The sequence below is a fragment of the Ursus americanus genome, chromosome 7 (genome assembly GCF_024610735.1).
Source record: "Ursus americanus isolate L20-20 chromosome 7, mUrsAme1.1.p, whole genome shotgun sequence".
NCBI lineage: Eukaryota > Metazoa > Chordata > Mammalia > Carnivora > Ursidae > Ursus > Ursus americanus.
This window is the reverse complement of record NC_142133.1, coordinates 39,395,575-39,412,648: the sequence shown is the minus strand read 5'-3', so window position 1 is coordinate 39,412,648 and position 17,074 is coordinate 39,395,575. Positions and strand designations below refer to the sequence as shown.

General features: G+C 43.8%; 1 long non-coding RNA gene across 1 annotated transcript; it reads right to left on the bottom strand.

Annotated features, from left to right (window-relative positions):
• Positions 1–2,330: 2,330 nt before the first annotated feature.
• LOC123786094 (uncharacterized) lies at positions 2,331–15,336 on the bottom strand. Its single transcript, XR_015725228.1, has 4 exons — positions 13,799–15,336; positions 12,645–12,733; positions 3,541–3,625; positions 2,331–2,846 (listed from the first exon to the last, which is right to left on the bottom strand). It is a non-coding gene; the product is annotated as an uncharacterized LOC123786094 (long non-coding RNA).
• Positions 15,337–17,074: the final 1,738 nt, after the last annotated feature.

Here is a 17,074-nt window from a genome sequence, read left to right as displayed (position 1 = left end):
TCCATTGTAATAGTGAACAAAAAGACAAAATGTCTAGAATTTAAATAAGTGTACAAGGAACTCAGGTTGCCAACTAGCACAAGTAGGGAGGTTTACCACTGCTTCACTGAACTTCATTTCCTCTTATGTAAACTTGTAAACTTTAAATGTGATCCAACTGAAAATAATGGATTTTTAAAAATAAACAGGCTGATTGTAACAAGACTTTCCTCGCAAATTCTGGAAACCACAGGAAGAAGCTTGTTCATTTGCTTTTTTTCAAGTCAGAGTGGTAAGTCTTTTCTGAGAGAGACTAAAAATCTAAATGGCCTAAGAGAAAAGACCCATAATCCTTGCTCAGGGGGAGTCTGCTCCTCCCTTTGCCCTTCCTCTAGCGTGCACTCTCTCTCTCTAATAAATAAATAAAATCTTTTAAAAAGAGAGACAGAGAGAGAGCGAAAAGACCTTTAAAAGAGTATCTATTATGTAAAATCAAAAGACAACCTAGACAAAAATACAGATCAGATACAAAAGGCTCATTTTTCCACTATATAAAGAGCTTCTTCAAATTAATAAGAAAAGGAAATAAAAAAACCCTTGGGTAAAGAACACAGAGAGTTCACAGGAAGGGAACAAATGGCTATCTGATATATGAAAAAATTATTAACATCACTCAAAATGGTGAAAATGCACCTTTAAAATGTACTGATTGACCACTTCTCACACATCAGGTTGGCACAAATCAAATAATGATAATACACCTTACCATGAGGAAAGAGGTGCTCTTTCTCCCAGCACATTGTTTTTTTTAAACATTTTATTTATTTACTTGAGAGAGAGTGAGAGAACAAGCACAGGGGGAAAGGGAGAAGGAAACTCCCCACTGAGCAGGGAGCCCTATGGGGGGCTTGATCCTAGGACCCTGGGATCATGACCTGAGCCGAAGGCAGACACTTAACCGACTGAGCCACCCAGGTGCCCTCTCCTACCACATTATTGATGAGAAAACACAGCCTCCATAAGGTCTGCATTACACTTTCCATCAATTACAAATATACCTGCCCATTGACCCTGCGAGCCCGTCTTTCTTACAGGTGTACCTACACGTGCTGTGTGAGGTTATTCACTGGGGCATCAGTTTGCCAAAGCCAGGCAGGGACCAACTTAAATCCTATCATTTGGGGACAGGTTAGGTAGAGTAAAGCACATCCATACAATGGAATAACTTGGCTGCATATAAAAAAAAGAATTTCTCAAAGTATTAACAAGGAATAATCTGTAAGGTACAGTTAAGTCAAAAATGGACGCTGTAGAAAAGTATGCATACAAAGTCCTGTCAAATAAAAAGGAACTGAAAATAAAATAAACATATACCTGCACCGAGTTAGAAACTATCGTGTAGGTAGAGGATCGGAGCGACTGCAGCACAGGCGTGGGAGAAGACGTTACTGCGTGTGTTCTGTACCAGGTACGAATGTTATCTATTCACAAAAAACGGGGTGAAATTAAGAAAAGAATCTACTGGTGCAAAGGTAGGGGAGGCAGGGAAACTAAAGGGACCCCGTGGAAAAACTGCTTTTCTGTTCCTTTTCCTGCTTGTGTTCTTGCTAGGGCCTCCACACACACCCCAGCCCTGCCTTACACACACCTTAGGAAACACGTGATGCAGGTCCTCCTTGGAAAAGTGAAAGAGTTAATGGTTTCTTTGGAGTCTTCTAGCACCAGACATAGCATCTAAGGGGTGACCAGGCAGGGTCATCAGGAACATTTTCCAAGACCACTGACTCACCAAGACCCCTGGTTCTGGGGTATAAGTCACTCATGGAGGACACCTCAACACTCATCTGTGTTCCTGGAAGCCTGGGAAGGCACATACATGGGACCACAATCCTCAATAAAAACCCCAGACCCCAAGCAAAGACTGGACACGCTTTCCCTTCCTTTCTGAGTGTCCCGGATGCTCTGTCTGTATCTGCCCCCTGGGTCTTCAGTAAACTCCGCTCTCACTTCCTCTTGGCTCCAGTTTGATTTCTATCCTGCATGAAGCCAAGGACAGACCCTCTTGGCTGGTGCTGCAGCTCCCCACCCCGACTCTGGATCCTCGGACCTAGCCAGCCTACATCAAAGGCAGCACAATAGAGTAAAAAGGACATGGGGTGAGACACCTGAATCCACCAAAACATTTAAAATTTTAAGTTAAAAGAAAAGAATGCCCAGGCCACACCCCAGTCCAATTATATCACGATGTGTGTGGGTGGGACACAGGCATGAGTATTTTTGAAGCTCCCCAGTGCTCCCCAGATTCCATTGTGAATCCAATGGTAAAAACCACGGCTGTAGCGTGACTCTGGGTACGTTAGTCTCGGCGCTTGGGGCAGCTCTTGAACCCCTGTCAGTTTTGCATCTAAATGTGACTCCTCCAACCACTATGCCCCGTCCCTTGGCACGCACTTCTCTGATCTTTGTATCTGTTCCTGGCCAGCGCTATCTAGTCCTTATCTTTGCAGCTGCCTCATTCTTCCCCTCTAGACAGTAGGTGCTCAGTTTTCTTCTGCTCAACTTGCCAAAAACACAAGTAAATTCCTAACCCGCTGTCACTTCGGTGATGGGAAATGTATTACTTTTAATTAAGAGGGTCCTTATCCCCGTAGGAATGGGCGAGGGCGCTGCCTCTCTCTCTGCGGGTTTGATGGTTTCAGGTGCAAGGAACAGAACATTCTGGCTCCAACAAGAAGATATTTGTTCTTTCAAATAAAAAGCCGCCCGATGGTGGGCTGAGCTTCCGGCTGGGTGCGCAAGGCTCTGGCCCTCCTTCTCTGGGGATCTTTTGGCTCTGCCTCGCTTCCTGAGTTGGCTTCACGTTCATGCTGGTAGTGAGACAGTGCAACATGTCCAGGTTTCAGCCACACACTACAAAATCCAGAAAAAGGAACTGCCTCCCCCTGGGTCTCTCTCTCTCTCTCTCTCTCACACCCCCCTTTTTTTTGTTAAGATTTATTTTATTTATTTAAGAGAGAGAGCTAGCACGAGCAGTGGGAGCAGCAGAGGGAGAAGCTGACTCGCTGAGCAGGGAGCCTGACAGCACCCTGGAATCATGACCCGAGGAGAAGGCAGTCGCTTAACCAACTGCCCCTGGGTCTCTTTTTTATAAGGAAGAAAACATTTCCTCAACCCCTCCAGCAGCTTTTGTTCCCCCTAATCTCATTAGCCAAATTGTCCCATACCCATTCTTATGCTAGCTATCTAGAAAGAAGAATAGGATTATCAGGTTGGCTCACACCCCTGGTTCTCAGCTGGGGGTGGTTTTTCCTCCCAGGAGACATTTGACAATGTCTGGAGACACTTTTGGTTGTTTCGGCTGTAGTTGGGGCGCTACTGGCAGAAACGCTGCTCGATATCCCTATCATACACACAACAGCACTGACAACAAAGAATTACCCAGGATCAATGTCAATAGTATCAAGACTGAGACACCCTGGCTGGGACTAATCAGGGCCCACCCTAGAGGTGAGGACAGGGTCACCTTCCCTTAGTCATGTGATGACCACACCAGGGTTTTACCTGGAGAAGAAATGATGCGGTAGGCAGCCACGAATCTTCCCTACATGACTCCTTCATAGGTGTTGGGGTCCTGTAGAGTAATTTCCTGGAGAGTAATCCAAACAGAGAATTTAAAAATCGGTGGTCTAATCATAATAGATTATATGGATCTACAGTTCTAGAACCCAATGAGGCTAATATTCTTTTTCTTAACTTTTTTTTATTGAGATATAATTGACATAAAACACTATATTAGTTTCAGGTGTACAACATAATGACTCAATATTTGTGTACATTGCAAAAAAAAAGAAAAAAGAAAAAGATCACCCCAGTAAGTCTAGTTAACATCCATCACCACACACAATTTTTCCTCTTGTGATGAGAACTTTTAATATCTACTCTCTTAGCAACCTTCAAATATCCAATATTATTAACTATACTTACCATGCTGTATATTACATCCCATGATTTATTTTATTACTGGAAGTTTGTACCTTTTGACTTCCTTTACCCATTTCATGCACTTCCATATCCCCTAACGTTCTTGATTTAATAAGCATATCTCTGCAAAACTAGAAGGCTAGGCACTCAAGATGACCACAGGACACTTGCTTATTGATCAGTCGAAGAACATTACAATCGTGCTTCTTTAAATCTTTTCAGAGAGGGAGGTATGACTTTACTATTGGTAGAATTTTAGCAATCAGGGAAAATGTGAGGTTGGCTGCTCCCACTTGCAACATTGTTTGGTATCTCAAGGAGACATGGGAGTTCAGGGAGTCAAGATTAAAGTATCAGCTAAAATACCCAGAAGAACAATATATCCCTGTTCTTTGTTTTTTGCTAAGACAGTTATTTATTCAATATCTGTTTGGCCTGAAAACAAAACCATTAATTACAAAGACCAACTTTTCAGAGCAAAGGGCATGGTTAACACACCATCCCAACAACTCTGTTCGTCCGTGTAGATTTCTGATTCCTACACCTCTGGAAATCTCTTTGAGAACTAACTCATGCTCATAGAATAGGTACAGATTTCTGGTGTTATCAGGACTCAGCCACCCTCCAGTGGATGGCAGCAGGCCTGCATGCCAACAGAACTGTCCCAGAGTTCTCTTCTGAAACTTAAAGTCAGGTTCATTCACTCACACCCCTATAAGTTAGTCACCAAATATTTCCAGTTCACCCTCAAGTTCGTAGTAGGATTACACATCCTGTCCCCTTAAATTTAGATGTGGTCATGTGAATCGCTTTGGTCAATGAAAACTCCGGCCAGTGCACACAAAATAATTGAGCTTGAGGGGCGCCTGGGTGGCTCAGTCGGTTAAGCGTCTGCCTTTGGCTCAGGTCGTGATCCCAAGGTCCTGGGATCGAGCCCTGCATTGGGCTCCCTGCTCAGTGGGGAGCCTGCTTCTCCCTCTCCCTCTGCCCCACCCCCCTGCTCGTGCACTCTCTGTTTCTCAAATAAATAAATAAATAAAATCTTTAAAAAAAAATTGAGCTTTGGCTATCATGGAAGCATAGAGACACAGTCTCCATCATCCTAGATCCCTCAGTGAGAACGACATGGAGCAGGGTCCACACCAACCTTAATGGACAAGTAATATAAGCAAGAAACCACCTTTTAAGCCACTTAGATTTGGGGTCATCTGTTGCAGTAGTAGAGCCTGTTGTGTCCTGACTGATACAGTTCCCAAAATGCTGACTCGCCTCTAGTCATTTGTGCCCTCCATCTCCTCCTTGTATTTCTCCAGTCTAGTTTTCTACTTCTCTTTTCACATCCCAACACAGTGTGTCTTCTGGAGCCCCAATTTTGCATCAAACAAATTCCCTTGGGGCACCTGGGTGGCGCAGGCGTTAAGCATCTGCCTTTGGCTCAGGGCGTGATCCTGGTGCTCTGGGATCGAGCCCCACATCAGGCTCCTCCACTAGAAGCCTGCTTCTTTCTCTCCCACTCCCCCTGCTTGTGTTCCCTTTCTCTCTGGCTGTCTCTCTGTCAAATAAATAAATAAAATCTTAAAAAAAAAAATTCCCTTGCATCCTTGGCTTCTCCATAGAGTGTGTCCTTCACCTCTCGGCCTTACCTGAACCCGGCTCTCCTCTACAGGCTTCTCCTCTCACACATCTCAGACCCGAGGGTTTGGAGGTGACATTGGTAGTCCCAATGCCAACGCAGCTTTTATCCTTGAGCAAAAGTTCTCCTTTAGGACTCAGGGCCTCCAGCTGGGTCACCCCAGGCCTTTTCACATTTGATGGACAGCCTGGTCACTCCTCTTCCACTGCCCTCTTGGGCACCTGGATCATAGTTCTCTTCTCTTTTCCAAGTCCTGCAGAATCCTGGAAGACTTCAGTGACCCTATGGACAACTACCAAACACCCTAGCCTCACAGCTTCCTGACTTTTCCAAGTCCAAAAGTCTCCACCCGCTTTGTGCTCTGGCCACCTTGTCATCACTCAGAATGGCTTCCCTCTGCAGTCAAAGCTGTGATGACCCCCCCCTCCCCCAACATGGAGGGACAACGAGATGGCTCAGTAGGCTGAGCTGCACTGGATCCTAAGCAACCTTGCACTTTCCAAACCATGCCCTAGAGCAGTGGTTCTCACATTTTCATGGTTTATTGTAATCACCTGGGGATCTTGTTAAAAGTCAGATTCTGATGAAGCAGATCTGGTGTGAGACCTGAGCGTCTGCATTTCTAACCAGCTTCCAGGTCATGGCCATGCCTCAGGACCTCACTTTGAGTCACAGGGAGTGAAGTGTGCATGAAATGGGACTGTCCCGTGCTTCCGACTCTTCCTTGAGAAGAGCCTGCCACTGCCTCTTGGAGCTGTCATCAGTCCCCATGGAACCCACACACAACTGGAGACCCGTCTCAAGGAGTCCACGAAACTGTGAGTTCTGCCTGGAGGCTTATATTTTGGCTTTTAATTTTTTAAAGGATCTCAGATGCAAATGGTTCACTGACCTTCACTGCATAGTGCACTCTCATCAGCCCATGAAATGCCCCTCTACTCGTGGTTTTTCTTTTCATTTTCATTTTTTGCAACCCTTCAACCCTGATACCCGTACCTCTTTCCTCCCCAGCCCTTGTCATAGGTCAGCACTCTAATATGTTTGATATAGGTCCTTAAATATGCCTGCATTCAACCTTGTGAAGTGAGTTTTATATGCTTATGTTTTTAAATTTAAATAATAAAAAATTAAAAATTAAATTAAATTTTAAATTATGTAAATCATGAGCAATTTAAAAAGAAAAAAACGTAAGAGAACTTCCTATGCGGTCTTGTATGGCTCCTCCTGACGAGGTGGTTGACCTCTATGTCCCCCTTACTTATATAGGAAGACAATGCACCCCTTAGTATCTGAACCAGCCCTGGTAAGTCTCTGTTTCTTGCAACCCAAATAACCTAAGGAACACCTACTTCATGGGGGTGGTTGTGAGGCTTAAGTGAGAGCGTGGTGTGGTGTCTGGACTTCCCAGGCCCACTGCTCCTATGTCAGAACCTCTTTTGTTGTAGGTGGCAATGGGCTGAATGAAGAGTGATTTAGGCCAGGATTAAGGATTCAGTCTCCATATGGCCCAGTTAGCTTTGCCAGATATCAACAGCACCCCTACCATTAGCCTAACATATTGTTGCAGCCCCTTAGACATAAAGATAGAAGTAAAAAGGTTTAAAACACGCAGCCAGACTTGATTAGACAGACCAGTGGGCAAAGTAAAAAGTCCAGAAACAGACCCAGAGACATATAAGGGTTTAGTACATGCTAAGGTGGTTTTTCAAATCAGCAAGGAGAAGATGGATTGACTAGTGAATGTTGGAACATCAGGGTGACCATCCGGGAAGACAAATTAACTTGGATTCTTATCTTTTTGCTTATAACAAATTAAATTCCAGATGAAGCAGAGAATTATATGTTAAAAAAATTAAACTATTAGAAAAAATCATGGGAGAGTTTTTGAAATAATCTCCAATTAAAACTTTTCTAAGCATCACACAAAAACCCAGATACCTCAAATAAAGATGAATTTATGTACATTAAAAAATTTTTAATTCCTGAAGACAAATCTACCGTAGACGAACCTCCTTAAAATATAAGTAACCTATACAAATCAATAAGAAAAAGCCCATTGTCTCATTTGAAGAAAAAAAAATTGGCAAGAATATGAAGAGTTCATAGAAAAATATATACAAATGCTCTAAGTATATGAAAAAATATTTGAGATCACTTGTAAAATGAAAAAGGCTAATTAAAATTACAATAACAATGCATTTTTCAGCTCACAGATTGACAACACTGAAAGATTTAGAAACCAGGTTGACAAAGATGTATGAAAATAGGCACTTCATAAATTTCTCCAGAGGATAATTTGACAATCTCTACCAAATTAAAAATGAGGGGCGCCTGGGTGGCCAAGTGGGTAAGTAAGTACCCCACTCTTGGTTTCAGCTCAGGTTGTGATCTCAGGGTTGTGAGATCCAGCCTCCCCTCCGGCTCCACACTCAACAGGGAGTCTGCTTGGGATTCTCGCTCTTCCCCTCCCTCGGCTCCCTCTCCCTGCCAGGCTGTGCACTCTCTCTCTTTGTCAAATAAATAAATAAATCTTTAAAAGAAATTAAAAATGAACATAGCCTTTGACTTTTAGGAATGTATTCACAAACATACTTGAATATGTGTGAAATTACATGCGTCATTTTATTACTGTAAATTCTGATTTGTCCAAGTAACGGAATACCATACAGCTATAAAAAGTTGTGAAGCTTCTGGATTACTGACGCAGAACATGTCATTTAGAGAAAAGAGCAAGATACAGAACAATGTCGAGTAGGGGGAGGAGGAGATGGAAACACATGCCCACTTGTAAGTGCATAGAAGAGCTTCAGAAGCTCTTTGAGGGGAAGTGGGAGTAGCACCAGCATGGCAGCGACACTTCACACTTCGTGTTTACCTTTCGTATGAACTGAATTTTATAGCACGTGCACCATTATGAACTGTAATAAAATTTTAAATAACAATAGTAAATATATCAAATGCTACCGGTTTTTTCCAGCAGAAACCTTGGTGCCCACTGAGTTATGGTTCCAATTTCTGTTGACTGTATATATACAAATAAAAAAGGAAGCTTAAAAAGGACGTAGAAAGAAACTGTAGAGAGAGGGTCTGTTTTTATTCTGAAGTTTGGTTTTTCTAGGCACTTGGTGATGGAGTAATGCCTGCTTTCTCAAACCACCGGAGCATGAGAAGTGGCTCCCACCCCCCCATCAAGAGACAGCTATGTGCAGCCTCAAGAGAGTGGGCGCCAGGTTGCAAACATGACGTACTGATCAGCAAGAGCTGGCACCAATCGGTGGGGGCAGGCAGCAGTAGGGGCTTTCTAGACCAAAGGGAAAGACAGGAGCCTATAGGCTGTAGATTCGGCAACAAGTCAAGGGCCAGAATGCCTGGGACCCCTCTGGAACACAGGTGACCGAAAAGGAAGGACAGCTTTCTGGGCATGGATAAGAGAGCACAAAAGAAATAAAGAGTTAAATAGTAGAGGCAGAACCCAGGGGCTTGAAAAGGCAAAGAATATCAGGGTTTGGAGTGGGGACATAAGGACTGGGGGCGCGGCAGGGGTTCAATGTGGCCGAGGGAGGGACTCCCGATCTTTCTTCATTTGCTGTGTCTGGTGATCACATCGGGAGATAAGGCCTTCCCCTGGCACTGCACGACTGGAGCTCACATTCAGGGTAATGATAGTGGGTTAATATTTAGCCCCACTTCAAAACCGATCAGCACACAGTTCTAAGAGCTTTCACAGATGGGACTCTGAAAGCAGCAGCCTACATATCATGCCCTCAAGCTGCAAGCTTCCTCAGGACTGGTACCGTGTTGCTGATTGGGTCATCTTTCCCCAGCCCTCTATCACCCTGCTTCTTTGCCCTATAGGCTTGCATTCATTCATTCATTCATTCATTCATTCAACAGGACCTACTACACCATGCATTGCATCAAGCCCAGAAACACAGTGGTTAACATAACAAACATGATCCCTACCTTCATGGAGCTTACAGCTTAGGTAGGAAATAGCTGAAAAGCAAAACCCAAATAAGTAGATACTACAAATTATGACACATGCTGGGTCTCCCATACATTGCGGACCACACCCCATAAAGTTTTTCGGGAGCAGCTGGGAACAAATCTTCACCTTCGTCTTTAGCAGTGCAGACAGTGAAACTAACTTCTCTCCTTACCAGCAGATGCTTGACCATCTTGGTGTTTGTGGTTTCCGGGGCTAGAGCATAATGCCTCACTTGCCAGCATCTCCGCTCATTCACATGTGGGACTCCTTCACTTATTCCCTACCTCTGATTCTGGGTCTAGTTACACAGTGATTAAAAGGCCTTTTGATTGTCTTAGGACGCAATAATGTTACAGTGCAAAATTTCAAGGGTGGATCAGAAACCGCGATGAGGACATAAGGGAATGTGAGGGCATGCAGAATCCGTTCACCCTTAACTATTTTTCCCAGGTTCCACTGTATCCTGGACTGGGATGACCAGCAGGCCTCAGGGAGAATTGAAACACCCATAGCTTTGCTTACTAAGGATGCCAGCAGCTCTCTGGATCTGACATTCATACTCCTCAGTAGAGAGAATTTGTTGGGGCTTGTTTGTCCCAACCAATATGGGTTCCCTGTACCGAGTTAAGTTTTTCTCCAGGCCACCTCCCATGGGTTGAGATCCATGATGTCCAATCTATACCTAGTTGCCTTTAGTATGGATGGTGATCCCCATTTCAGTCAGTCGCTGTGATGGAAACAAGTTTAGTTTCACTCACAGTACAGGCCTGGACCACTACACCAAATACAGCCTCCGTTTGAGCCCTCTGGTCTCTGAAGGGGCTGAGGATACAGGCCCTTTTAGAGCATTGGTAACTACAGTTCTTGGTCCCATCTTCATGGCTGTTGCTATAATTCATCCTCATCTGAAGGTGCCAAAGTGTGAATGTTCAGTCTGGCGAGGTTATAAAGTAACAATGATGAAGGATCATCGGAAGGCAGGCAGGCAGGGATAAGCCCTGCCACTCCCACCCCAAGAGGAAAACCTCCCTTAAAAGGATTTTACATCACCTGGGAAGGAGCCCTCCACCTTTTCCCATGTGATAGATAGGTGACAAAAACCTGATTGGATGACTGGCGCAGGGAGGGTTAATCAGATTACAAGTCCATAAAAACCCCTAGACTTAGAAACTCCAATGACAACCCCTTTGGGTCCCCTCCCTCCTTGGGAGCCTTGTATTATCACTTTGCTATCGTTCAATAAACCTTGCGTTGCTGCCCACCACTCGGTCTGGTCTACCTCTTCCTTCTTCGAAGCAGCGTGACCAAGAACCATGGGCACCGTGACAGAGAAAAAAATCCTGTGACAAGACTGGGGGTTTAGAAGGAACTTCAATGGCCTCATAAAATCTTTCTCTGGGGTATGTGATTGCTCTGTTTTACAACTCTTATCTGCCAAGTTCTACATGCATTTCATTTCTCTCGAATTTGAGAAAACTCTTTCAGAAAGTTTCTGAACATTCCTCATATACCTCTTAATTATGGGCTCAGTCTTTGGGTCCAAGTAAATAAGACTGATCCAGTTTCACAAAATTTCAAGCTAGTCAGGAACCGGAGAGCTTTGAGGTAAAACAATCAAAGTAGCTTAAAGACCTGCTTGGTGAAGGATCATTAAACTAACCACATACAGACAAGTTGAACTTCCCTTTAGGGTCAAACTTCAGTTACATGGTGGTCAGATCTTTGAGACATTTTCAAGAATGTCCGTGTAATAGAAGGTTCCACCTTTGAGGTCAACCAGAAAAGTCACCTACGTGTTGTGGGTCCACTGGAGGAAAGAGATAGGGAGTGAAGGGGTTTTGTCAACCCTCCAGGGCATCATTATCAAAGCCTTGTCATTTTAGGGGACAACTCTCTATAGTTTCCTGGCATTTCTGAATATCTTGGGGTCACAGGACCACCTGATTTTGAGACTATCTTCTCACGGATGTTGGTTTAGCAAGCAGCCTTGAAAGACAGAGATGGCTCCCTCCACAGCACTGGCAAGTTTGTTTACTATTTAATATAATAAAGATAGTGTCTCCCTTCCAAAGTTCAAGTAGGCTTAGTGTCCATTATAAAAGATTCAAGTTCCCCAACTTGGGGTTCCTCTCCTCTAATGTAGCCCCCTCCTTGTGCAAGCATTACCTGGCTCTTTCATGTATTATCCTGTGGAAATTGAGGTTTGAGGAATAAACATCAACATGATGTTACTTGAGTTACTGCTATTGCTGTAAGTAATAAGCTGTGCTTTATCTCTGACCCAGGAATCTTGTGTCTTCTGCCAGCATCCATGAAGCAGGCTTATTAGCTTGGAGGTAAGGTAAAATCTCCTTCTAACATAAATTCTCACCACCAGCAAGTTTGGTCTCTTCCTAGTATAGTGGAAACCAGGTTCCTATAAGCCTTCTTTGGATGTCTGTTTACATTATGACTACACCTTTTCTTTCTGCTCTCCTTCCCCTCCACCCTGGGCTCCCCATCCTCCAGCACTGCAAACACAAGACACATATAACTACAATGGACAAAGCCATCCCTGATCACTCCAGTCCATGGAGAACCCCAGTGTATGTGTGTGTCCCCAGCCTGTTAACTCTGCCATCAGGAACACCTCACTCCATCCCAGTGTCCTCTCTCCCCCAGACCTCATACACATGCTTAGTACCTGGCAAAACTCCCAGTAAATACATGTTGCTTCATTGAACTCAAGAATCTTTCCTTTTGCATTCCCCATCTTTCCACTTGAGTAACACAAATTCCTGATGCACAATATTACGATTTGTGCTGTATGGCACACTATCACCCCACAATCCAACCTGAAATGCCTTGTTCTTTTCTTCCTTCCTCACCTACTCAATTCCTACTTATTCTTTAAGATACTGTTCCGTTGTCACCTCTTCGTCCAATCCAAGTCCTGTGTCAACCTGTACAACTTCAACCATGAGGTTGATTTATTCCGAGGATTCAAAGTTCCTTGATCCTATGATTTATTTAATAGAACCAGGTCAAATCGTGTATCCCACAAGCAGATAACACACTGCTTACCTCTAATACCCTTTCCATTCTGGCACTCATCACCTTGTGTTATAAATATCTGCTTCTGTGTCCACCTCACTCCAAGAGATGATGAGCTCCTTGAGGGGAAAAAGATTGGGTCTTAGTCATCTTTATGTTTTCAACACATAGCACATTTCAACACATAGCTCAATAACTATATGCTAAATGAAAACGTGAGTTTTTCCAGCTACTCAGCTGTGATAGTTAATTTTATGTGTCAACTTGATTAGGCTATGATTTCCAGATGTTTGGTCAGATTCTTTTTTAGATATAATTACATTGAAATCAGTAGATTTTTAGTAAAGCAAATTACTCTCCCTAATGCAGAATAAACTTCAAGTAAAGCAGATTATGTTCCATAATCACCCAATTAATTGAAGTCCTTAGGAGAAAAAATAATGACATCCCCCAGAGGAAGAAGGAATTCTGCCTCTCTGAAGAACCCCGACTAATGTATCAGTCATGCGGGTATAAAAGGGAAGGCAGCAGCTGGCTAGGCTGATCCAGAGTTGGAAACTGGCAGGACAGCTGGAGCAAAAGGACAAAGAGAAGGAAGTAGGAAATTTGGGCAGGAGAGTGATTGAGATAATGGGATGTGGAAGCTTAAGCTGGGTAAGGACAGAGAAGTCATCCAGAAGAGGGCTGGTGGACGGTGAGGAAATGGAAGGATGACTGGACCAAATGAGACCGCAGAAACAGATTTAGACACAGGTGGAAGAGTCAGAGGGTGGCCTCTGAGGTCCCAAGTGGGGGTAAGATTTCAGAGGCGGCGCAGGTTCTGGTCATGGCACAGTCCAGATATGGTTATAGAAAGGGACAAGGGAAGAAAAGTATAGGAAGGACCTTGTATTAGACTCCAGAAAAGTAGAACCAATAGGGCCTGTATGCATAGAGAGAGGGATTTATTTTAAGAAACTGGCTCACACAATTGTGGGGGCTGGCAAGTCCACAATTTGCAGAGTGAGCCAGCAGGCTGGGGGCCCGGGGAAGAGCTGATGCTGCATTCCATCATATTCCACATGTATTGTTTCAAATTTTACTGTTGTAAGAAGTATTGGAATAAACACCCTTGTCTAAAATAGCATCAATTTTTTTAAGTATTTCATGTATATACAACTTTGTATCTTAAGACAATACACTACCTTTTTCAAAACATGTATTTCTGGACCGCAGATCAACCAAGTGAATGTTGAAATTGCAGAGCACGATGCCAGGTTTTAGGGTGGAGAGGAAGCCTGTGGCCATGAACATGAGTCTGTAAAACATTTTTTTCTTTCTTCCACATTCTTTCTCTTGTGATAGCGTTTTTCATTTGCCGTTTAATGTTGTTCTCAGTAGAGAAAAATTAAAATTTCAAATTATTAGCATGAATTTTACTGTTCATCTTTACATCATGCAATGTCAGTTTTAAATGCAAACACAAGAACACTTGACTCATATGCAGAATCACTGCAATTACAGAATTTCTATTTCATAGCTGGCACGTGCACGTGTGTTTCATTCTTACCAGAATAAACTTAACTCACCTGTTTTTATTTTGCTTCTTGATGTACATGCCAATCTACCAACACTCTACCTCGGGCTTACCGCTGAGTAAGGAAGGAACTGTGGGTCCCCCAATCTTTCCCTTTCCTTCTGTGTCATCATTTGCACAGTAAGTGGCTGGCTTATGATACAATAAAAAAGGATAGGATAGGGTTCCTTGATTGTTTTTGTTTCTTAAATTGCCTTCTTCCTGCATTTGAAGCAAGTTCTAGTTGAAACAGGAAGTGTGGCCTCTGGGGCTATAAAAAATCCCACTTATTCAGTCATAGAAATAACACACTTACCTAGTATTCATTTTAAGTCTCACTGAACTCCCACACATCATGTGTCCACCAGGATTCCTTTCTTGTGGGGCATCATGAATGCAATACACAGGGGGCAGCAAGGAATGGCAGACCCACATGTCGCACATATCTCCTCTGTTCACAAGCCTGCTCCATCGTCCTGTTGGACTTCACTTGCTAAACACAAGTTCAAACACAAAATTATTAAAAACTTCAGATGGGGCACCTTGCTGGCTCAGTTGGTAGAGCATGCAACTCTTGATCTCAGGGTCGTGAATTCAAGCCCCACACTGGGTGTAGAGTCTACTTAAAACAACAACAACAACAAAATCCCTTCAGATGGCAACAGGGAAACATTAAACCAAGTGTGAAACCCTTCTGAGTGTGGAGTCCTGTGACCGCCCCAGTCACACTGATGTCCGTGATGAGACGAAGTGGCAGAGTCAGATGGCATGGTCCTCAAAAGAGTTGGTTTCTGGAGCACCTGGCTGGCTCTGTCAGTAGAGTTTGCGACTCTTGACCTTGGGGTCGTGAATTCGAGTCCACATTAGGTGTAGAGATTTGTTAAAAAAACATTCCTTTAAATAAAAATAAATAAGTAGTTTCTGAAAAACAAAGGAGACAGTGAAGGAGTAATATGTTAGGAAAGAGTTTGGAGAAGAGTGATAACTTCTGCTTCCTGGTAAATATTCCAGTATACTGTATATCTTACAGTATATTCTCTGTAAGGTAGAAAATTTAACATAGGGGCGCCTGGGTGGCGCAGCGGTTAAACGTCTGCCTTCGGCTCAGGGCGTGATCCCGGCGTTATGGGATCGAGCCCCACATCAGGCTCCTCCGCTAGGAGCCTGCTTCTTCCTCTCCCACTCCCCCTGCTTGTGTTCCCTCTCTCACTGGCTGTCTCTCTCCTTCAAATAAATAAATAAATAATCTTTAAAAAAGAAAAAAAGAAAAAAAAAAGAAAATTTAACATAGATCAGTAAAATCAATCATAAGGCCAGGGAACTTAGAGTCCAGATATAGGGGATATCAACCGCATGGTTCAAGTTTTCCAGGATGACACAGAACTGGAGCTGGGTAAAAACACTGTGGGTCCCCAGGACCTCAAATACTAGGAAGAAGATCCACAAAGCACATTAACAAAATAGGCTGGTACTGCCTCAAAGGGCAGAGAGTTTTAGAAAGGTGGTGGGAAATGTTTGGGGAAGAGCAACAAAATGCTAGAATTCTGATAACCTGCCTCCACCCCCTAAATGGGAGAGCCCAAGCTCTCCAGAAAGAATTAAATATCAGGGAAGCAAGGGAAGGTTTTGATTGTTTGTTTGTTTGTTTGTTTGTTTGTTTTTAAAGAGATTCAGGCTATAAGGAGGTTTGTTTACCATAACCAAGGGTTCCACAGACATGTTGGAATGGGCCTTGAATTCTGAGTGTAGGAGGCGTCTGAGGGTTGGCTGGACTAGCTGGGCTCGAGTTCGGCCTTGCCTTGACCGGCGCAAGCAGAGACTCGGTGATGCTCTGTTGACTCTCATGGTTGTTTCCTCTCCTCTTATAAGTGCTTCCTAACCAGTCTCCCAGCCACCAGTTTCACTGTACACTCATCCACCAGCTACTTTGCTACCAGTTATTGTCTTCCTAAAACACAGTCCCCAGTACCTTTGCATGGCTCACAAGGCCCATCCCAATGCAGCAGCTCAAGCTCCATCCAGCCTCAGTGCCTACCACTGCCCAGTGAGCCCCTTCTGGGACAGTCAGCCCCTTCTGGCTGGCGTTCCCAAACACAGCAGTGCCTCCATACTTACCTGCCTTGTCTCTTATAATTCCTGCCTAGAATGTTCCTCTCTCTCCTCTGCCAGGTAAGAATCTACTGATGTGCTAGTAAATTGGCTCTCCTAAAAATAAATAAATAAGCCCAGATTTGTAGCCTTTGCTGATTTACTGTGGTATAAGTACTCCCACCATTGCTGATTGCAAGCTTCTGACATGAGGTTACTGAACAGGAAATTGAGATGAGATGGGCATAGTTTTTTCCTGGGAGCCAGGATGAACGGCTCCTACATACCATGTCCCTGAGCAGATCACCTTCCTTGCTTAAAAATTCCTTTCAGCAAACTCCACATACTAGATCAGCATTAAGTGAAACAAATATACAAGCTAAATCTATACATAGAATGCACTGGAAGGATATACCCTAAAGTATTCACCACTGGTAGCTCTAGGTAGCAGAAGCCTGGGTGAGTTTATTCTTTAGTGATTTGAATAATGCCCTGCCCCTCCTCATTCATGTCCACCCAGAACCTCAGGATGAGACCTTATTTGGAAAAAGGGTCTTTGCAGGTGTAAATAGTTAAGGATCTTGAGATTAAATCATCCTGGTTTTAGTGTAGGTCCGAAATCTAGTGACCTGTATTTTTATAAGAAGAGGTGGAGACAGAGGCACAAACTCGAAGGCCGGCCGTGTGAAGATGGAGGCAGAGATCATGGAGGGAAGCGAGCCAGGGAACACATGCCACAGCTTGCAGGCAGCTGGGGGGTTGGGAGAAGCTAGGGGAGGGACATCAGTCAATTCCTTCCTCAGAGACTCCAGGAAAA